General features: G+C 31.3%; 1 long non-coding RNA gene across 1 annotated transcript; it reads left to right on the top strand.

The window, feature by feature from the left end:
• Nucleotides 1-3,237: 3,237 nt before the first annotated feature.
• On the top strand, nucleotides 3,238-4,066 carry LOC121225739 (uncharacterized). The gene is made up of 2 exons (XR_005923610.1): nucleotides 3,238-3,646; nucleotides 3,737-4,066. It is a non-coding gene; the product is annotated as an uncharacterized lncRNA (long non-coding RNA).
• The last annotated feature ends 14,352 nt before the right edge of the window (nucleotides 4,067-18,418 follow it).

Genomic DNA, 18,418 nt, shown 5'->3' with positions numbered 1-18,418 from the left:
TATATATAATATATACGCATTTTTTTAAAATATATATATATATTTAAAGCTTTTATGAATACATGCATATCTTTTGTTCATACGTTTTTATGTATATTTTTATATTTTTTTAAAACTTTTATATACTTTATTTTGTAAATATATACACATATACATTTTTTATCTTTATTTTATTTTCATGATTTTCGTACACATATATACATGCATTTATTATTAGTTTTTTTTATTTGATGTATCTCTTTTTCTTTGTAAATTTATTTGTATATTATACCTACTTGTATATATTTGTAAATGTTTATTCATATATGCTTGAAATTAGAATATTGATCTCATGTTATGCATTACCGCTTTTAGCATATCCTTTTTTAAAAAATGTGTATTTTGGTTTTATCGAAGCATTAAAATCATCATATTTTTACAAATTTCTAAAATATTTGGCATCCATGATTCTCGGGAAAGATTGTGCCCTAACTTACTGGATTGCAATTATTTTTCGATGAATTTAGAAAGCCAAGTATTTGTTTTGCAATAAATTCGCAAATTTTAAATAAAAGCTTATTCTCGGGAATTCGAAATGTTGGGTCCTAACTTACTGGTCATGACATTTTCTTCTCGAAATAAGAATTTTCAAAAGCAAAAGGCAATATTCGGGTATTTTGAAGATTTAAAAACATTGTTCCCTAACTTATTGGGTGTGGTGTTTTATTTCTTTGAAATAAGAATGTCTTATCATTTTAATTCATTCATGAAATAAAAAAAGTTTCCTTTTAAAATCTTTTCAAGTTTTCGACACCAAGGCATAAATAAAATCAATTTGGTACCAATTTTGGGCGTTACGAGGGTGCTAATCCTTTCTCGTGCATAACTGACTCCCGAACCTGTTTTTCTCAAATTCCGCGGACCAAAATTATTTTTAAGGTGCGCCGATCACACCTTAATAAAGGATCGGTGGTGACTCTAGTTTTTGTTTTTTTAAGTCGATAACCAAAATTTTTGTTTTCAAAAAAGCGGTTTCGACACCTAGCATACTTATAATTATCCTAAATGATTTCAATGAACAATGACTCGCCTTACTTATATTAATGTAATCTTTAATGACTGCTTTACCTTCAAGGTAAATTTAATTATTAATATTTAAACTTATCTTATCTCGTTAGAATAAATAATAAATTTAAAGCTTAAAAACATTTATTTTATTGAGAATATTTTAATATTTATTGTTCTAATTATAAAATTTCTCAATATAAAGGTAAAAGAGAGAAGTTATTTAGTTGGATTTCATTAGATTTATAGAATTAATTGATTCAAATGACACCAACTTGATTAGGTAATTTTCAATCAAAACAAAAAACTTTAATTGATATTTTTTTTAGTATCTTTTTGATTAATTTAAAAATTAATATATAATAAAATGAGATATTTCAGTGTGAAAACCTTTATATTGTTCAATTTGATTTGTATAATATTTAATATTAAAATTTTGATTTATATACATTCTGTGCTTTTTAAAAATGAGTTCCTTAATTTTTTTTAAAAATAATCATTAACGCCTCTAATTTTAATTTTAATTTATTTTTTAAAAGTTAACTTTGATAATGATATAAATAAATTGATGAGTTGGATTTTGCGATAAATGTAACACTCAAAAAATAGGAGGTTAGAATTTTAAAATTTACATCAATTAAATCCTAACCTGGTTAAGAGCTTAGAAGAATTTTATCTACTTTTTTCCTTTTTATTTTTCTGCATTAAGGAACCAAGGTAAAAATAGATTATGTATTAATTGTTGTAGAAAATGACCATAAAATGGGCATTAGCTTAAAGGTCAAGCATGGCTTATTCTACTTTTCTTGCCCAATATCGATTCACGCCTCTTCCTTTATATTTCCTTTTAAATTCGGTCAACGTAAGGAAATTGCAGGTGGCGCCCCAATTTTGGTAAAATTTCAATAACGCCCTCAACTTTGGAAAAATTACAAAGTTATTGCTTTAGACTATCCCTATTGTTATTCAACACCTTACAGCTTGTTTGGTTTGGTGTATTGGCTAAGCCAATACACCCCTAATCGGTGGGCCCCACCTAATACCTCTCTAACACGTCGTTTGGTTTGATGTATTGGTAATACGCATCTAATCCATTACCTTCTTAATCGGTGAAAACCACCGATTTCTATTCCCCCCTCTTTGCCCAGATTAGCTACCGATTGAGCATCACCTCCCTGATTTGCCCTCCCCCCATCCCCTTGTTTCTCTTCTGTTCCTTCATCCGATTTCCTTCCTTATTTCTTTGCTTTTGTTTTCTGCCGATTTCCTCCTAGTCCATTATGCCTCTTTGCTGCCGATTTGTTCCCTCCGTTTCCTTTCTTTTCTTTTTCGCTCTGCCACTCTTTCGATTGCCTTCTCAACCAGTCGACCTTCTTCTTCTCAACCAGTGAAACCAAAAAAGCCGACGATATCCCCACTGTCACCGTAGCCATCGCTGGTTCTATCATCGACAACGCTCAGTCTCTCGAGCTCGCCACTCGAGTAATGGAAAATCCCTCTGTTTCTCTTCACTCTTTCTACCCTATGTTACAAATTTTCATTTAATTTCTCCTTTTTCTTTCAGTTGGCGAGTCAAATTGCTCATGCTGCTACTATTTTTCGGATCAATGAGTTTTTTTAACCTAATTTCTTATTTGTTTAATGGTCTAATTATTGTTTTAGGCCATCTATTATGCTGAAATTTGGGATGTTGCCTCCACTTGATGCTCCACATCATCTGCGTAAGCATGAGTGGGCTCCCTACCGGGAAGGTAAAGTTTGGCTGCTGCCTTTTGTGATTGTTATAGGTTTCTTACTAGGTCTATAATTGTTAAAAGGTGAATTGTAGGAAGGATAAATGCGGACAGATAAATTGGATTATTTTCACTTTTTTGTTGAATTATTTTCACTCTTGAATTATAAACTTCATCTTGTTTCCTTGTTCTTGCTGGTAATTCACAATTAGTTCTTATGTAGCCCTGTATATGGTTGCTGTAGAAAGACAAAGACAGAACAGAGATCAAATGATGGCAGAAAGTTTAAAGGCCATGGAATCAGAAGGTAGTGGTGAGCGAGTTTGAGCATTGACATGTTTAAATGTTCATAGGTTACTTATAACAAACTTGCTAATGAGCTTCCCCAACACTTCCTTGTGTTCTTACCTTTTGTGTGGAAGTCTTGTGATGTATGGGTTGCAAAGATTTTTTTCACCTATGGTAAATGGTAATAATTTGTTTGTTGTTGAGTTTCGATGGATGAATATCTAAGACTGATGATGAATGTTCCGCTTTGAGAACGAAAAATAAATGATCATCTGCCCCCTTTGTTGGGCTATCGATCTTTTGCATCTTGGTATTGCATAGAATTGTTAGAAACTCTCAAAGAATACAAACTCGTAATGTGGCAATGAAAATAAAAACCAGTATCTTTTGAGATGATCCTATCCCTTCTGCTGAAAACGAGGAACAAGTAAGCTTTTGATTTCTTCTGCTGAATGCTTGCTTTATATTGTAGTTGAACTAAGATCTTGAGGCAGTACTGCAACTTGTCAACAAATATGTCTTCTGGTTTTTGGTGCTTTAGAGGAAACATGTGCTCTTGGCAATTTAGCCTTCCTGGAGAGGTAAATTACTTTTGATTCATTGTGATTTTTTAGCAACCATACCTCATGGCCTTCTATTTACTGATTTATCAATGCATCATATAAATCCAGAATTGGCAGAGATTGCTTTTTCCCTTAACTTGTGGAATGGACACATGAAGTTGGAGGTTATTTTCAATGGCAACTTTGGACAGTATTCGTTTTCCTGCTAGATTGGTGAGCTATTTTGTTTGAAGTGAAGAATCGGTTTCATGGAAGGCCAATTGGAGTTGAGAGCAAGGTGAAAGAGATATTGTATCGGCTTGAATTTCTTCTATTGAATGCTTGCTTTATATTTTTAGTTGAAAGTGAGATATTGAGGCAGTACTTCCGTTTAATTCAGAATTGTTGTAAATTCAATCGAGTTCTTGATGATAATTCGATATGGTTATGTTTTTTTTATTTTTTAGAGTTCAATTCTTACTTATTAAATTTTATTAGTTATAATTATTTTAAATTTTATTAAATCATATATTTTAATTAAAATATATTTAATATTAATTATTTCAAATTATCTTTTATAGTATCATATAATATATTATGATTTGAGTAAATTCATATAAGAATATTAATTATTAAGAATTTTATTAAATTATATATTTTAAGTATAATATATTTAATAATAATTATGTTTAAATATGATTAAATTATTTATTATTCATATTAATAATCTTATCAAAATTTAAATAACAATAACAATAATAATTTACCAAAACAAATTTCTGGTAATTATTAAGAATTTTATTAAATTATATATTTTAATTAAAATATGTTTAATAATAATTATGTTTAAATATGATTAAAATATTTATTATTGATAATAATAATCTTATTAAAATTTAAATAACAATAACAATAATCATTTACCAAAATAAATTTATGCTAAGGGTATTCTAGTCATTTTAGTTTTTTCCACTATGCTATTACACCTCTATTCCATTCAACCAAACACAAGATTACTATTACGCATCTATTCCATTACATTCAACCAAACAGTTAATTTGCTATTACACCTCTAATCCAATACACCTCTAATCCAATACACTTCTAATCCAATACATCTCTAATCCAATACAGCGAACCAAACGCACTCTTAATTTCCATTTATGATATTGTAATACCCATTTTTGCACGGCCCATAAACCAATCATAAACCTAATAAAAAATAGTCCAATTACAATGGCCAAATTCGTATTGAAGCCCAATCACTAAATCCAATTACAATACCCACATAACCCAATATCCAGAAAACCCAATCAGCCCAAACCTAAACCCAACTACATCTAGCCCAAAACAGAAAAAGAACCAGAAACCCTAGCAGCAATGGCTGGCCTCCAGCGACGCAGCCACCAGGGCTTTCCCTCGGCCTCACGCGCACCTCTGTACGTGCCACGTCCACCTCCGTACTCCAATACCTGCAGCAAACAAAACAAGCCAAAGCAGCAAAAACGGAAGAAGACAAAAATAGCGAAAAGGGAATGAGATTTTGATATTTTTCTCTTTTTATTACTGAGTATTTTCGATATAAAAAGGGATGAAACCGAACGAAAGAGGGTTGGGACGAATATTGTATGAAATCCTTGAAAGAAAAGCAATAAAAAACAGTTCTTAAAGGTGATTTCAAAGTTGTTATTTTTCTCTCTTCAATCTGTTCTTCGTTTTGATGTATATATATAAGTAATAAAATAAAGAGAGGAAAGGAGAAGGAGTTTTACCTTCGTGGGTGCGCCGATGAAGCCTTCTTCTCCTCTGGGCGAGTCGAAGTTGAATGGGCGGAGGCCTAGGATTTGAAACGGCAAAGAGCGAGGGAAAACGGAGAGTTTCTAGATTCCCGACCACCACGTACGGCGGTGCCGTCGCTGGCGACCGACGGCTGACGCAGTGGTTTGGTGAGCTGGCCAGCCGGATTTTGGGTTTTGAAAGAGAGAGAGAGAGAGGTTTCTCTGTTTTTTTTTTTTTGGAAAATAAGGGAAGAAATGAAATTTTTAAGAAAAAATCTGGTTTTATAGAGGACCTAAACGGCGCCGTTTTGAGCCTCAACCTCAATGGCCAAAAACGACGCTATTTGCCCATAGCGACTCGCGCGGTGACCCGACCAGGGGAGGATCCACGCATTTTTGTTGCGTGGTCTATTTGCGCCTTCGATCCCTCCACTTTGCTCCATCTTTTTAATTTCATCTTTGTTTTTTTGTAATTTTCCCGCACGAATTTTGAATTTATTTCAATTCGGTCTTCATTTAAATGCTGCGTTTTGAGGGCACGGGATTATTTCCCTTTTTGGTCCCCAATATTACGCGCGTATTCTAATACGACCCTTAGACATTTCTAATTGCATTTTCTTTCCCTTAAATTTGGATTTAACTTTCGATTTAGTCCCCCTTGCGCTTTTTAAAATTACTTAACTATTATTATTATTATTATTAATATTATTATTTGTATTAGTTTATGTGTTTATTTATTTATGTACATATATCATTATTTTGTTATTTATATTATTACCTTAAGTTTTGAATTATTATCATATATTAATAGTTAGTTTTATTACGTATTTTTTATGTAGTATTATTTTATATTATAAATAAAATTGCATTACCACTTTGGATTTATTATACATTTGTTTCAAAATTTATTGCGTATTATTGTTTAATCTTCATTATATATTGTTATTATAAATATACGTACATATATGTATTATTTAATGTACTTTGATCTATTTTTATATAATACTTACTTTAAAATTTATTTGGACATTATTATTTTATGTAGTATTTATCTTTAACCGTATTTTTAATTTATTTCAAATTTTCATTTATGTATTACTTATTTTAAATTTATTTTAATATATAATTTCCTTTCTTTCATATTTTTTAGTTATTTCAAACTTGTACATTGGGTTGGTGTTTGTATTAATTCACTTGTTTCTTAGTATTTTTTATTACTATTAGCTTTTAAATGTTAATGTTGATACCTACATGTGATGTGAAATTATTGTCTTTATGCGTATGGTATTTGTTTATTGGCATTCATTTATTATTAGTGTTTATTAACTTATATTGTGGTTTATGAATTATCGCCTCACGTCGTGCATTGTTATTCCATTGTGCTTTATTCGTTCAAAAAGTCGTGTTTAATATGGTTTATTCAAAAACTTTCAAGATAATGCAAAGTTCGGTATTTGGAATCTTCGAAAGAATTGAGCCCTAACGTATTGGGTTCCAATTTTCCTCGTTGAATCTAAATAATCGAAGATTTTCTTTAATTAAAACATAGATAAAAAGCTCATTCTCGGGAATTCGATACGTGGTGTCCTAACGCATTGGATGTTACATATTGTTTTCTCGAGACGAGGATTTTTCTAACAAATGAAAATAATGGCAATATTCGATATTTAGGAATTTTGTGAAATCGAACCCTAACTTACTGGGTTTTGATTTTCTCATTTGACCCAAATAATCAAATACCCTTCTTAAAATGCATAGGTTTTGAAAATCGAGAGATAGACTTAATTTTGAGGATTTAAAATGTTGCACTCTAACTTATTGAGTGCAACAATTTATTGCTTTGAAATAAGTGAGTCTCATCATCCAATTTATTTCATTCAAATTTTCTTTTCAAAGGATCCTATCCTAAAATCGTTTCAAATTCTTGACACTAAGACATTAAATAATCAATTCGGTACCAATTTTGGGCGTTACGAGGGTGCTAACCCTTCCTCGTGCGTAACCGACTCCCGAACCTATTTTCTCAAGATTCGTAGACCTAAAATCGTTTTCAAGGTGATCTGATCACACCTCATTACAGATCGGTGGCGACTCCCATTTGCATTTTCAAAGTCGATTCTCGTTTTTTTTCAAATTTTTAAAATGGTTTCGACAGATATATGACAGGCTCAATCCAATGCTCCACTTGGTCAAGTTCACCATAGATACACTAAGACATAGCTCTACAAAAGTTATTGCCATTTGTCTTTTGGCATTAAGCATTCTCTCTTCATCTTCATTTGGCATTACCCCTCTAAAATTTTGGGAAAATATCTTTACACCCTTTAAAAATTTTGAAAATGTCATTAGACAAATATGTAATGTATGACTATGAAAATGACAATATTCACACTTTGTCATTTTTTATGAATTTTTTAAAGATAATATCTTTATTACACTTTTTCAATCAATGTTAATCAGTTCTCACATATTCAATATAATCTCAAACGATTTCATTGAATAATTATTCTACACATATTGATCATAATCCCAAACGATCTCATTGAACAATTATTCTACACATATTGATCATAATCCCAAACGATCTCATTGAACAATGATTCGCCTTATTACATCAATGTAATCCCAAATGGTTGCTCCATCTTCGAGGCAAACTTAATTTTAAACGATTGTTTTATCTTCACTATGAGCATAATTTTAAATACTTACCAATGGTTGCAATACTTGCGGATTACCATAGTTTTTGTAAGAAGAAATATATGTAAATTTTCTTAAATCAAATTGACCTCATCCGCAAGAAAAAAATTTTACTGTTGCTTTTATCTCAAGAAAAAATCACATTATAATGTTTCCTTCAATTAGAAGAATTGTTATCATAAACATCTTAGTCACATTGTGGGTCTCATCAGGGACATCTTTATATACATTTTTCAAAATTAGGCAAAGGGAATCCAATCACCATACACATATTTGGGCCCATTCTCTCATCAAGGGAACTCTTCAATACTTTTCTTCCTCATTCCAATCATGGATGGATCTATGCCTTACACTGGTGAATCATTCTAAAACCTCATTACCTTCTCTACCTCATTGAAACTTTACATCAACATTAAGCCTAATCCACATCAAACTTGGTTTACTAAATCATAGTTTTGTGCAAAAAGACTTATTTTATTCAAATTGATTTGAAAATAATAATATTTAATACTAATTCAGAAGATATTTGATCCATTATCCATATGGGTTTTATGCACCATTAGTGAATAATAACATGGCATTTCATCATTGAATAAAATAAAAATAAAACTTATAAATAAAAATAGTAATAACTTTATTTAAATATAATTTAATATTAATTTATTATAAATAAATGCAAAAGTAATCCTAAATTCAAGACCCTAAACTTCAAATTTAACACCTTAAATCTTAAACCCAAACTTTAAACATGCGGATTCATAGAACTTCACAATCATAGTGGATTCATACAAGCGGACTTTGCCGCGAACTTCATTTGGCGAAATCTCATATTTAACTTTAACATAAAGCATATAAAATAAGTCCAATAGACTTTCATATCTTTCACAACTTTCATATGCCTTGAGCATGGACTTACTTACACATATGTGGCTTATAGCCTTAGACTCCACAGAGTCTCATACGTACATAAAACCCACATTGGTTTATCATAATTATTTGCGAATATATCTCCATATAATCCAACCGAACCTCTGCAAAGCCTAAAACCATGCATATACATTATTCGTACTATCTATCCGAACCTCCACAAAACCAAATAACATGTGACAAAGAGTGTTCAACATGACATTTCTTCATCTTCCATCCGCCAAAATAGCCCTCCATATCATTCATAATTTAAACAGGCTTGTAGCAAGCATTCAACTGATCATTTTATCGAAAACACAACACATCATACCAAAACATAGCATCATGTGAACCATGAAGAAGATAACGTCATCAATAATTATTTTTCCCAATGAAAGTTTATCAAACAGTGATCTGAAAAGTATAATCGAACATGCAACTGTAAAACAATACTTTACATAAACCATCCATGGTAATACAACTCATCATTAGCAGAGCATGAAAACAACCACAACATGGAATTACAATACTATATAGATTTATATAAAATAACCATGGAAAGTTTGAGTTTAGAAACTCACCAACAAAATACCTAGGTTGACACAGTTTACACCTGCTTAGCCTTCCCTTTATCACTTGAACCTCCTCTTTCTTGGTTGGCTAAATATAACAATTATATAAAGATCAAAACGAAGATATATATATGTAAGAAACTTTAATCCATATGCATGCAAAAGAATTATAATTGATAACTACGACTTTAACATCACAGTTCAAAATTATTTATGTTGAAACCCCCAGACTTTTCTTCTTTTTCCTTAAATCGAAACGTACATAAGAGTTAGAAGGATTACCAGATTGCTAAATTCTCAAGTATTTATGCTAACAGCTCAGATTCTTCCTTTCATGCAACTCGTTTCTTAGTTTTTTTAACTTGCAGAATGAACCAGAGAAGAAGAAGATAGAAGAATAAGAGAAAAAATGAATATCAACATGAATAATCCTTCTTATATATAGTCTTTCACCACCGCTTCCTTTAATCCCAGGTCAGACAGTATAATTAATACCATTAATCATAATTTTTTCCACTAACAAAAACTTTTAGTTCTAATTTAACAAAACTAAATTTTAAGATCTAACTATTTACCCAACCAACCCACAAAGTTCACATAATTACTCTAGAACCCGCTTGAATAGAAAATTTTCTAATTAAGTATTTAGAATTTGAAGTACTAAGTACAATTGTAAGTTGAAAATTCTTGAATATAAACAAACTTGAAGGACTTTTATGAAAATATAACTTGCAAAATGCCATTAAAAATTATATTACATAGATATATAATAAATGATATGCTATATATGATAAACTAATAGTGTAACTTTTTAATTTTACAAGGCTTCCAAGTTTTATATTTTTAAATACTCCTTAGGGATTAGGGGGTTAATTGTATATTTAAAAAATAGTAATTTTTTTAATTTACCTGTTCTATATATGGGTCTAATTTTAGTTTTAGACTTTTAATCATGACATTTAGATTTAACCTTTCTATTTTAATTTGGTATAATTTATTTATTTTTATTTTATAATGTTATTAGAAAGTTTAAATTGATAAAAATATTAGTTACTGTCATTAAAGTGATGACATGATATTCATTATTTTATTAATTTGGATATGCTCACAATCTTAAATAAGTAAACGATGAAGATGAAATCATATGCATGGTTTTTTAAACTGGACTAGTGGTCAAATAAGTTAGGCCATTAGTTCCTGATTCGATCGGTCTGATTGTCGATCTGATTTCAATTAAAAAATTATAAAATTTGGTTCATTTGATTTTATCACTGACTCAAGCAATTTTTATTCTGATTTATACTAATTTATAAGTCAATTGTTTCTTTTTCTTATTTTAAATTGATATACCAATTGATCCGATCTGATTCCAACTATTATGATTATATGTGAAAAGTAAAGTAGAGAATTAAATAAACAAAATCTCTTCTATTACAAGGGAATGCAGAATTTATGGGGATTTTTCTTTAAAACATTTTAGCTAGATTTTGATATTAGTATCTGGAATTATCCGAGTTATTTATAAGCATTATTTGCAATTATCAAAATTTATTTTGTTTAATTATAAATTTTGGTTATTTTATTTTATTAAAATTGAGAGGGTAGTCTTTATATTTAACGGAAATTAAGAAATTAGTTCAATTTTTAACAAACACAATAATTTTAGCTTTTCTTTTCTTTTCTTTCTTTCTTTCTTTTTCTTTTTTTTTTTGCTTTTTTTTCATTCAAATTGTTGAATTATTGATTTTTCCCCTAATATTCTTCTGTTAAAAGAGTTTATTTCTGTATTAATGATTTAATGGTAAAGTTTAAGACTGTTATTCAATTAAATCCACTTTTTAGTTTTCATAAGTTACAAGAATTAAATTTTGACAATTAAAGTAAAAAAATTAATTATTTGATTTTCATAAAACAGTAGAGTGAAATTTTAGAGTGATTTACCAGAAAAGGCCCATTTTTTTAAAAAATTATGGAAATGAGTCATTTTTGTTGAAATTTACGAAAATGGGCTGATTATACAAAAACGCGCCAAGCTGGTGTCGTTTTCAGGGGAAAATTAGAAAAGTGCATCCAACTCATCACTTTTTCCCCCTGACCAGTAAAACGCATCCAAGCCAGCGCGTTCCCCCCTACGGTCACTTGCAATGGCTATAATAATTTTTTATTAAAAATTTGTTCGTGTTCAATATAATTTAGCAATGGCTAGTTCTCTAATCCATCTTGATAACAAGCACATCTTCGTCAACCAATTGCAAATGGTAAGAAAAAAATTTAATAATTTTTAATCTTTTTTAAATTTTTTATTTCATTGTTATATTTTAACTTAATATTTTTTATATTTTTTACGTAAATAGTTGGAAGATCGAATTTTACAATGTCATATTCGTAATCTACCTAGTCCTCCATCACCGTTGATCGAAACATACTAGAGGGAAGTCGATTTTTGGCACGTAGCTCTTATAGGCTAGGGGTGTAAGTTGGATCCAAAACTCATAAGTGCATTGGTGGAGAGGTGGAGACCCGAGACGCACACATTTCATCTTTCATACGGCGAGTGTACTATCACTTTAGAAGGCATGTATTTATAGTTGGGGTTACCCGTAGACGGGTCAGTAGTCATTGGCTCTATTCAGTTTGCTGATTGGGGAGTCGTATGTTAAATCTTTTGGGTGTAATTCCGGAGATGATTTACAGAGGTTGGATCAAAATGGCTTGGATACGAAAAATTTTGCGGAGCTGGTTGAGGATTCGACTGAAGTCTAAAGAGAACGATGCGCTTGGGCGTATATCCTTCAGATCATCGGGGGTATCCTGATGCTGGATAAGTCACGAAATCTTGTCCATCTAAGGTGGTTGCTGAAACTCGTTGATTTTAGAAGAGCAGGCGAACTCAGTTGGGGATCCACCATGTTGGCGACATTGTACCGGGAGATGTGTTGAGCTGAGTAACCAGCGGAAATCAAAATTGGTGGTTACCTTTTACTACTACAGTCATGGGCAATCGAGCGAACTAACCGTATACATTCCTATTCGTAACAAGGTAAAATTCAGTAGATATCCCCATGATTAAATTGATTTAAATTTAAATTATTATGCTAATAAGTTATTTAAATAGGTGGAACCATGCGTCGAGTCACGTGGGATTACCTACCGAGCTTCAATATATACGCCTTCTATTAGACCAATGATCGGAAGCGGAGGTATGTATTTATTTAATTTTAAACTATATACAAATAACGTAGTCGATTTTGTATTTAATAGTATATATATAAATAATATTTTTTATCACGTTAATACAGTTTGAATAGACACCATATGAGGATCTGACAATTTGAGCAGTAATCCTCGAGGAATTCTTTGTGGTAGTGTACGCAACCGTTGAGATGCACGAGACTGATAAAGTGTTGCGACAGTTCAGATTCTAACAGTCGATACCCATGGTACCTCAAGAGCTTGATGATCTGCATCGTATCGACTTACGATGACTAGATGAGAATTGGCCGGTATTCCGCTCGCAATATATCAACATGTAAAATAATCGATATGATTTTTTTACCTACTCACAAACCTATTATTATTTTGGAGTTAGCATGCAATCTGGAGTACATGCCATGGTTTAGGATCCATAACAAGCCATATTTGTACAGGGAAGAGGCAAGGTGTCAGCATCTCCATATGAGTAGGCCACGACGGGGCCCTTTAAATCCAAGGGGTGGCAAGGCGAACCCATCATCAACGCCCACGCAAGAACTGGCCCCGACGGCCTCAACATCGATGCCCACACCACCCCCCGTTCAGTATGTACCATCTTATTCTAGTGCGTATCCTAACCCTTTTATTTTCACACAAGTATAATATATTGCACCACATTTTTTTACTTCTAATCCTATGTCAGGTTGGACTGTTGGTCATCCATCCCCGATGTGGCACACGCCCGAGCCATCTCATTTCTTGATGATGCTGATGCTTACGATAATGTATAGGCTATCTATGAATGAGGCACCAACGAAGAGTCCACTTGTTATCCCATTGGTTTATGGAACTCAACATAGTTACGCACATTCGTCGTTTATGACGCAAACACCTCCAGAATCTTTGTTCTAGCAATGTGAGTCATCTTTCCAAACACCTATTTATAGACCGGAGGATACATGATGGCAACCGATAATGTAAGGATTGTAATTGACCGAAGGCGAAGAAAAGGAACAACTAAGACCACAACCCCACCCAGAAGTTAAACCCAGAAAGAATTCAGTGCGTAACCGTCAACTACCCCTATGTGGCACAAATTCTAACTGGAATATGCATTGATTAATTTTATATTGTATCATTTAAGAAAATAGAAGTTATTTTGAATCTTTTTGTACACTGTCTGATTTTTGTACCATTCACATTTAGTCAAAATGGAAATTTACTTTGATTTTTTTCACATATTATAGCAAAATGAAAATTTACTTTGATTCTTTTCACATATCAAATCATTCGAATCAAACGAATGACTTGCACGGCCAAGCCTCTTGTGTGGTAGTTCTGCAAACTCCAACCCATCCTCTGTCGATAGATCGACATTATGCATGTGGGCTGGAGAAGAGTACGCCGTGAATCATGTATATTCTTCTTCTTCTTCTTCACCCCCTTCACCATCTTCGGTTTAGTTAGAATAGGCTCTGTTTCAGAAAATAATGCAACTTCTGAACCGTTGGCATTGGGCTCCCGGGGTGGATCCATATCAGATTCATTGTCATCTTCATTCTCGAACCTACCAACATCTGCCATGTTGGAGGTCCCTTCGTCGATGGACATCGTAGGGAGTACATCATCCCTTCTCGTGTACATGTCAGAACGTCTAAAATTACATGTCAATTACCAATCACTGGAAGTTACTGCCATTCCCCAACAAGTATTCTCAGCGTTGAACATTAATCCACCGAGGTTCATGTCCCATCCACTAACTGAGTGTCGTGCAGGGGTCATATATTTCGTTCTACCACCAAAACCCGATAGTTCGAGGTTCTACCTCCCACGATTGAAATCTAAGGCCGAGATAGATGAATGTTTTCTTATTGATGATTCTGAGATATCATAATGGGAACTTTCTAACAAAGTGGTTAGATTATCGACATTTTCAACCATTCTCACCTCTCGAACAGGAAAAGATGTTGAAGTCGCAAGTCCTTCAACTGGCCTTGAAAATTCCACATATAACTCAAGAAACGATGATCCACTGTCGATATGCATCTGCACCATCGCCTCCAAGCTCCGAGCACCTTTGATAGCGAATGCATCATATCTCGCAGGATCGACCGAAGCACAAAATCGATACTTATGAGACAATACTCTCATTGTCGTAGATCCGACGATTTTTTGCCTAATTCTTTTCTGAGGTTCTAGCAACTCTATGTTCTGGTTAAAATCCAGTTGTGTTGTGTTCTCCCATAAAAAAACCATGCCATTCTCGGTGTTACGGACTTCACTGTCGTAATAAATAATAACACTAATCTGTCCACTCATTTTTAACCAAATCATTTGTTGAGAGAATTTCGAAACAAAAAAATTATGCAAAAAATATAATGCTTCAAATAAATATTAACACGAAAAATCAATGCTTATGCTTGCTTTTTTTTACAAATAGTATCATTGCTCCAACTTATACATTCCCTACGAACTTATATTCTTCTGAACTTCTTCAAATTCTATTGCTCCAACTTATGCCGCCAGAGGCTGAAATATGAGTCATTTATAGCCCAAGGGATAACATCCCATTCGTTTCTGTAAAAATGCCCCGAATAGTAGGGGTTAAAATTTGTAGAGAAAAAACGCTCCAAGTAAGATGCATTATCAGCAGCAATACTAAAAAGGGCATCCAACTGGAAGTGTTTTCAGTACTTTTGCTGATAGTGCATCCTTCTTGGAGCATTTTTCTCTACAAACCTCAACCCCCACTATCCGGGGCATTTTTTAGAAATGTTTCAGATATCTCGGGATTCCCGGGATATTTTTTGAAAACTCATCTCGTCAAAATTTTTTTTCATAACCCTTAAACCCTAATTTTTGAACATTAAAAATCCTAACAATAAATTCCTAAACCCTAATTAACACACACCCAAAACCCTAATAATAAAATTATTTTTCCTAAAACCTTAAAACACTAATTAATAAACATTTAAAATTAAATAAAACACTAAAATCCTAATTTAATAAACCCTAAACCCTAATTAAACAATTAAAACCCTAAAAACACAGGGAAAAACGTGCTAACCTAGATGCGCTTTTCTTTAGCAGCTGACCTGGACGCATTTTATTGGTCAGGGGGAAAAAAGCTCTGAGCTGGACACGCTTTTTTTTTATTTTCCCCTAAAAATGGCACCAGTTGAGCGTGCTTTTGTATAATCGGCTTATTTCCGTAAATTTTAACAAAAGTGGCCCATTTTCATTTTTTTTTTAAAAAAATGAGCCTGGTAAATCACTCAAAATTTTATAATTAAATCAATTGATTTTATTTGAATTCTAAGAGTTATTTATTTTTGCTAACATTAATATATGTTTTCAATATCTACTTATAGGGATTAATTACTAGCTTCTCTTCTTTTGATTTTTTAGCTTTTCATAAAATTATTCATAATTTTTCTCTATCCTTCAAATAAAAATATAAAAGCATGTTTAATTATATAATATATTAATAAATTTGAAAACAAAAACAGCTAAAATATGCAATCTTACCATTCGTAATGCATTTTTATTTTGAAGATAATTTTTTTATTTTTCATATTTAAAAATTTAAATTGAATTGTTAATATTATAAAAGTGAAAGGTTTTAAATGTAGAAATTTAAAACATGTTTTAACCAAAAATTTACAATGGAAATGATGAGGACAATGGAAAATTAAGAGAGATATATTTTTTACATGTGGTTAGATTTGTGGCTTGGCCTGAAAGTTCGCCTGAAATAATAGGGTTTGGATTAAAATATAGGCTCGAAAAATGAGTATGGAAAAAATGATGTCTGCTTTCTAAATAGATCGGGTCTCGGGTAAGCTTTTTTTGTCCGGACCAGTCTGGCTCAACCCAAATTTGTAAAAAGAAACTGTTTTTTTTTACTCACTATTTTTTCATTATTTTGCTATCATTTTGCTATTATATTGCTATTATTTTGTTGTTATTGTTTGGATATTATATAACTCTTTTTTTATTATTGGTTTTGGTACTATTTTAGAGGTATTTGCTTTCTAAGTTGCACTTATTTTAATGTTATTTAAGTTTTTTTTTTCATTTGTTAGGAAACATTTATTTTAATGTTTTTAGTATATTTGATGTCTTATATTTTTTAAATTTATTTTTCTATAAAAATTTTAATACAGGTAGACCAGACTAGAATTTTAACATTTTTATCTCCATCGAACTTGAAAAAAAGTTTAGGCCCATTTTTTAAACTAAACCCAAACCTAGAAAATGGACCTAAAATTTTTACTTGACCATAAACAACAGTAATAATTCATATTAAAATTAAATATAGATTCCTCTTTTCCCATTTCAATCTAAAGCCTTTAAGAAGAAAATTAAGTAGGCAATAAAAATCATATCAATCCTCCAATTAACCAAAGAAAACTAGAAACACAAATGAGAAACATATATATATATATTTATAATTTGAATTGGTTCCAATATTATTTGAAAATCCATTTAATAATTAGATTTTGATGTAATTATTTGTAATTACATATGTTTAAAAAACTATTATAATTGGTGGGTTTCACCGAATTAAATGTAATTGGAACACTCTAATTGCACTATTCGATTTTTAGGAGGAGTCTAAGAACCAGAGAGTAATTATGCAGGTAATTATAAGAAATTATCAATTACCCTGTGATTTTTCAAACACATATATTATTTAAGTTTAAGAAATTAGTTTTATACAAATTTATAAAAGTTATTTTATACACTAATAAAAAAATTTTAATTATAGGATATATTTCATTTTTTAAAAATAGAATTATATATTTATTATTGGACCAATATACTTTGTTATTGAACATATCAAATACAAATATTTCACACAACTTTTTATCTAATAAAAAATTAAGTTTATAAAAGCTATATTATAAATTCTATATTATTCTTGTATAAATACGTATTTGAGCACCCTAGCATAAGTCAATTGCTATATTGTAATCTACAAAGTTGGTTATGCATATGCAAAAAGTTATATTGCACCATATCATGGGGTACAATACCCTTTGAGATAGTGGAGCTAGACACAGGCATTAAAGACGGCTTGTGAGCTATTTAATTTGAAACATTCAAAGTTCCGAAATGTAGATAAGAAGATATTTGTTATTCTAAAGGGAATACATATTAACACCCTTGTCGAAACCATTTTTTGAAAAGGGGTCGACTTTTTATTTAAAACGAAAATGGAGATGGGAGTCGCCACAAATCCTTTTAGATGATGTGTGATCGGGTCACCTCGAAAAGTGGTTATTTTTAATAAACGACTTGATTTATTAAAAAAACAGTTTTGGTCCACGCAATTCATAAAGATGGGTTTGGGAGTAGGTTACGTACGAGGAATGATTAGCACCCTCGTAACGCCTAAAATTGGTACCTAGCTGATTAATTAGTGTCTTAGTGTCGAAAATTGAAAACTCAAAAAGAATTTAAAATACAATTCTTTGTTAAAATATCGCTTAATTGAATTTTTTTTAGAAAACGACATATTTCACGTTAATCGAGAAAAAGAACTATATCTCGTAAGTTAGGACACAATGTCTTAAATCCTCGAAATGAGACTAAATAGCAAAGGCTTTATTTATTTTAAAAGATATTTGATTATCTCGGTTTTATAAAGAAACCATATCCGT

Source organism: Gossypium hirsutum, chromosome D13 (assembly GCF_007990345.1).
Source record: "Gossypium hirsutum isolate 1008001.06 chromosome D13, Gossypium_hirsutum_v2.1, whole genome shotgun sequence".
In the NCBI taxonomy this organism is placed as follows: domain Eukaryota; kingdom Viridiplantae; phylum Streptophyta; class Magnoliopsida; order Malvales; family Malvaceae; genus Gossypium; species Gossypium hirsutum.
The sequence above is the reverse complement of the archived record's forward strand: the minus strand, read 5'-3'. Positions and strand labels throughout refer to the sequence as shown.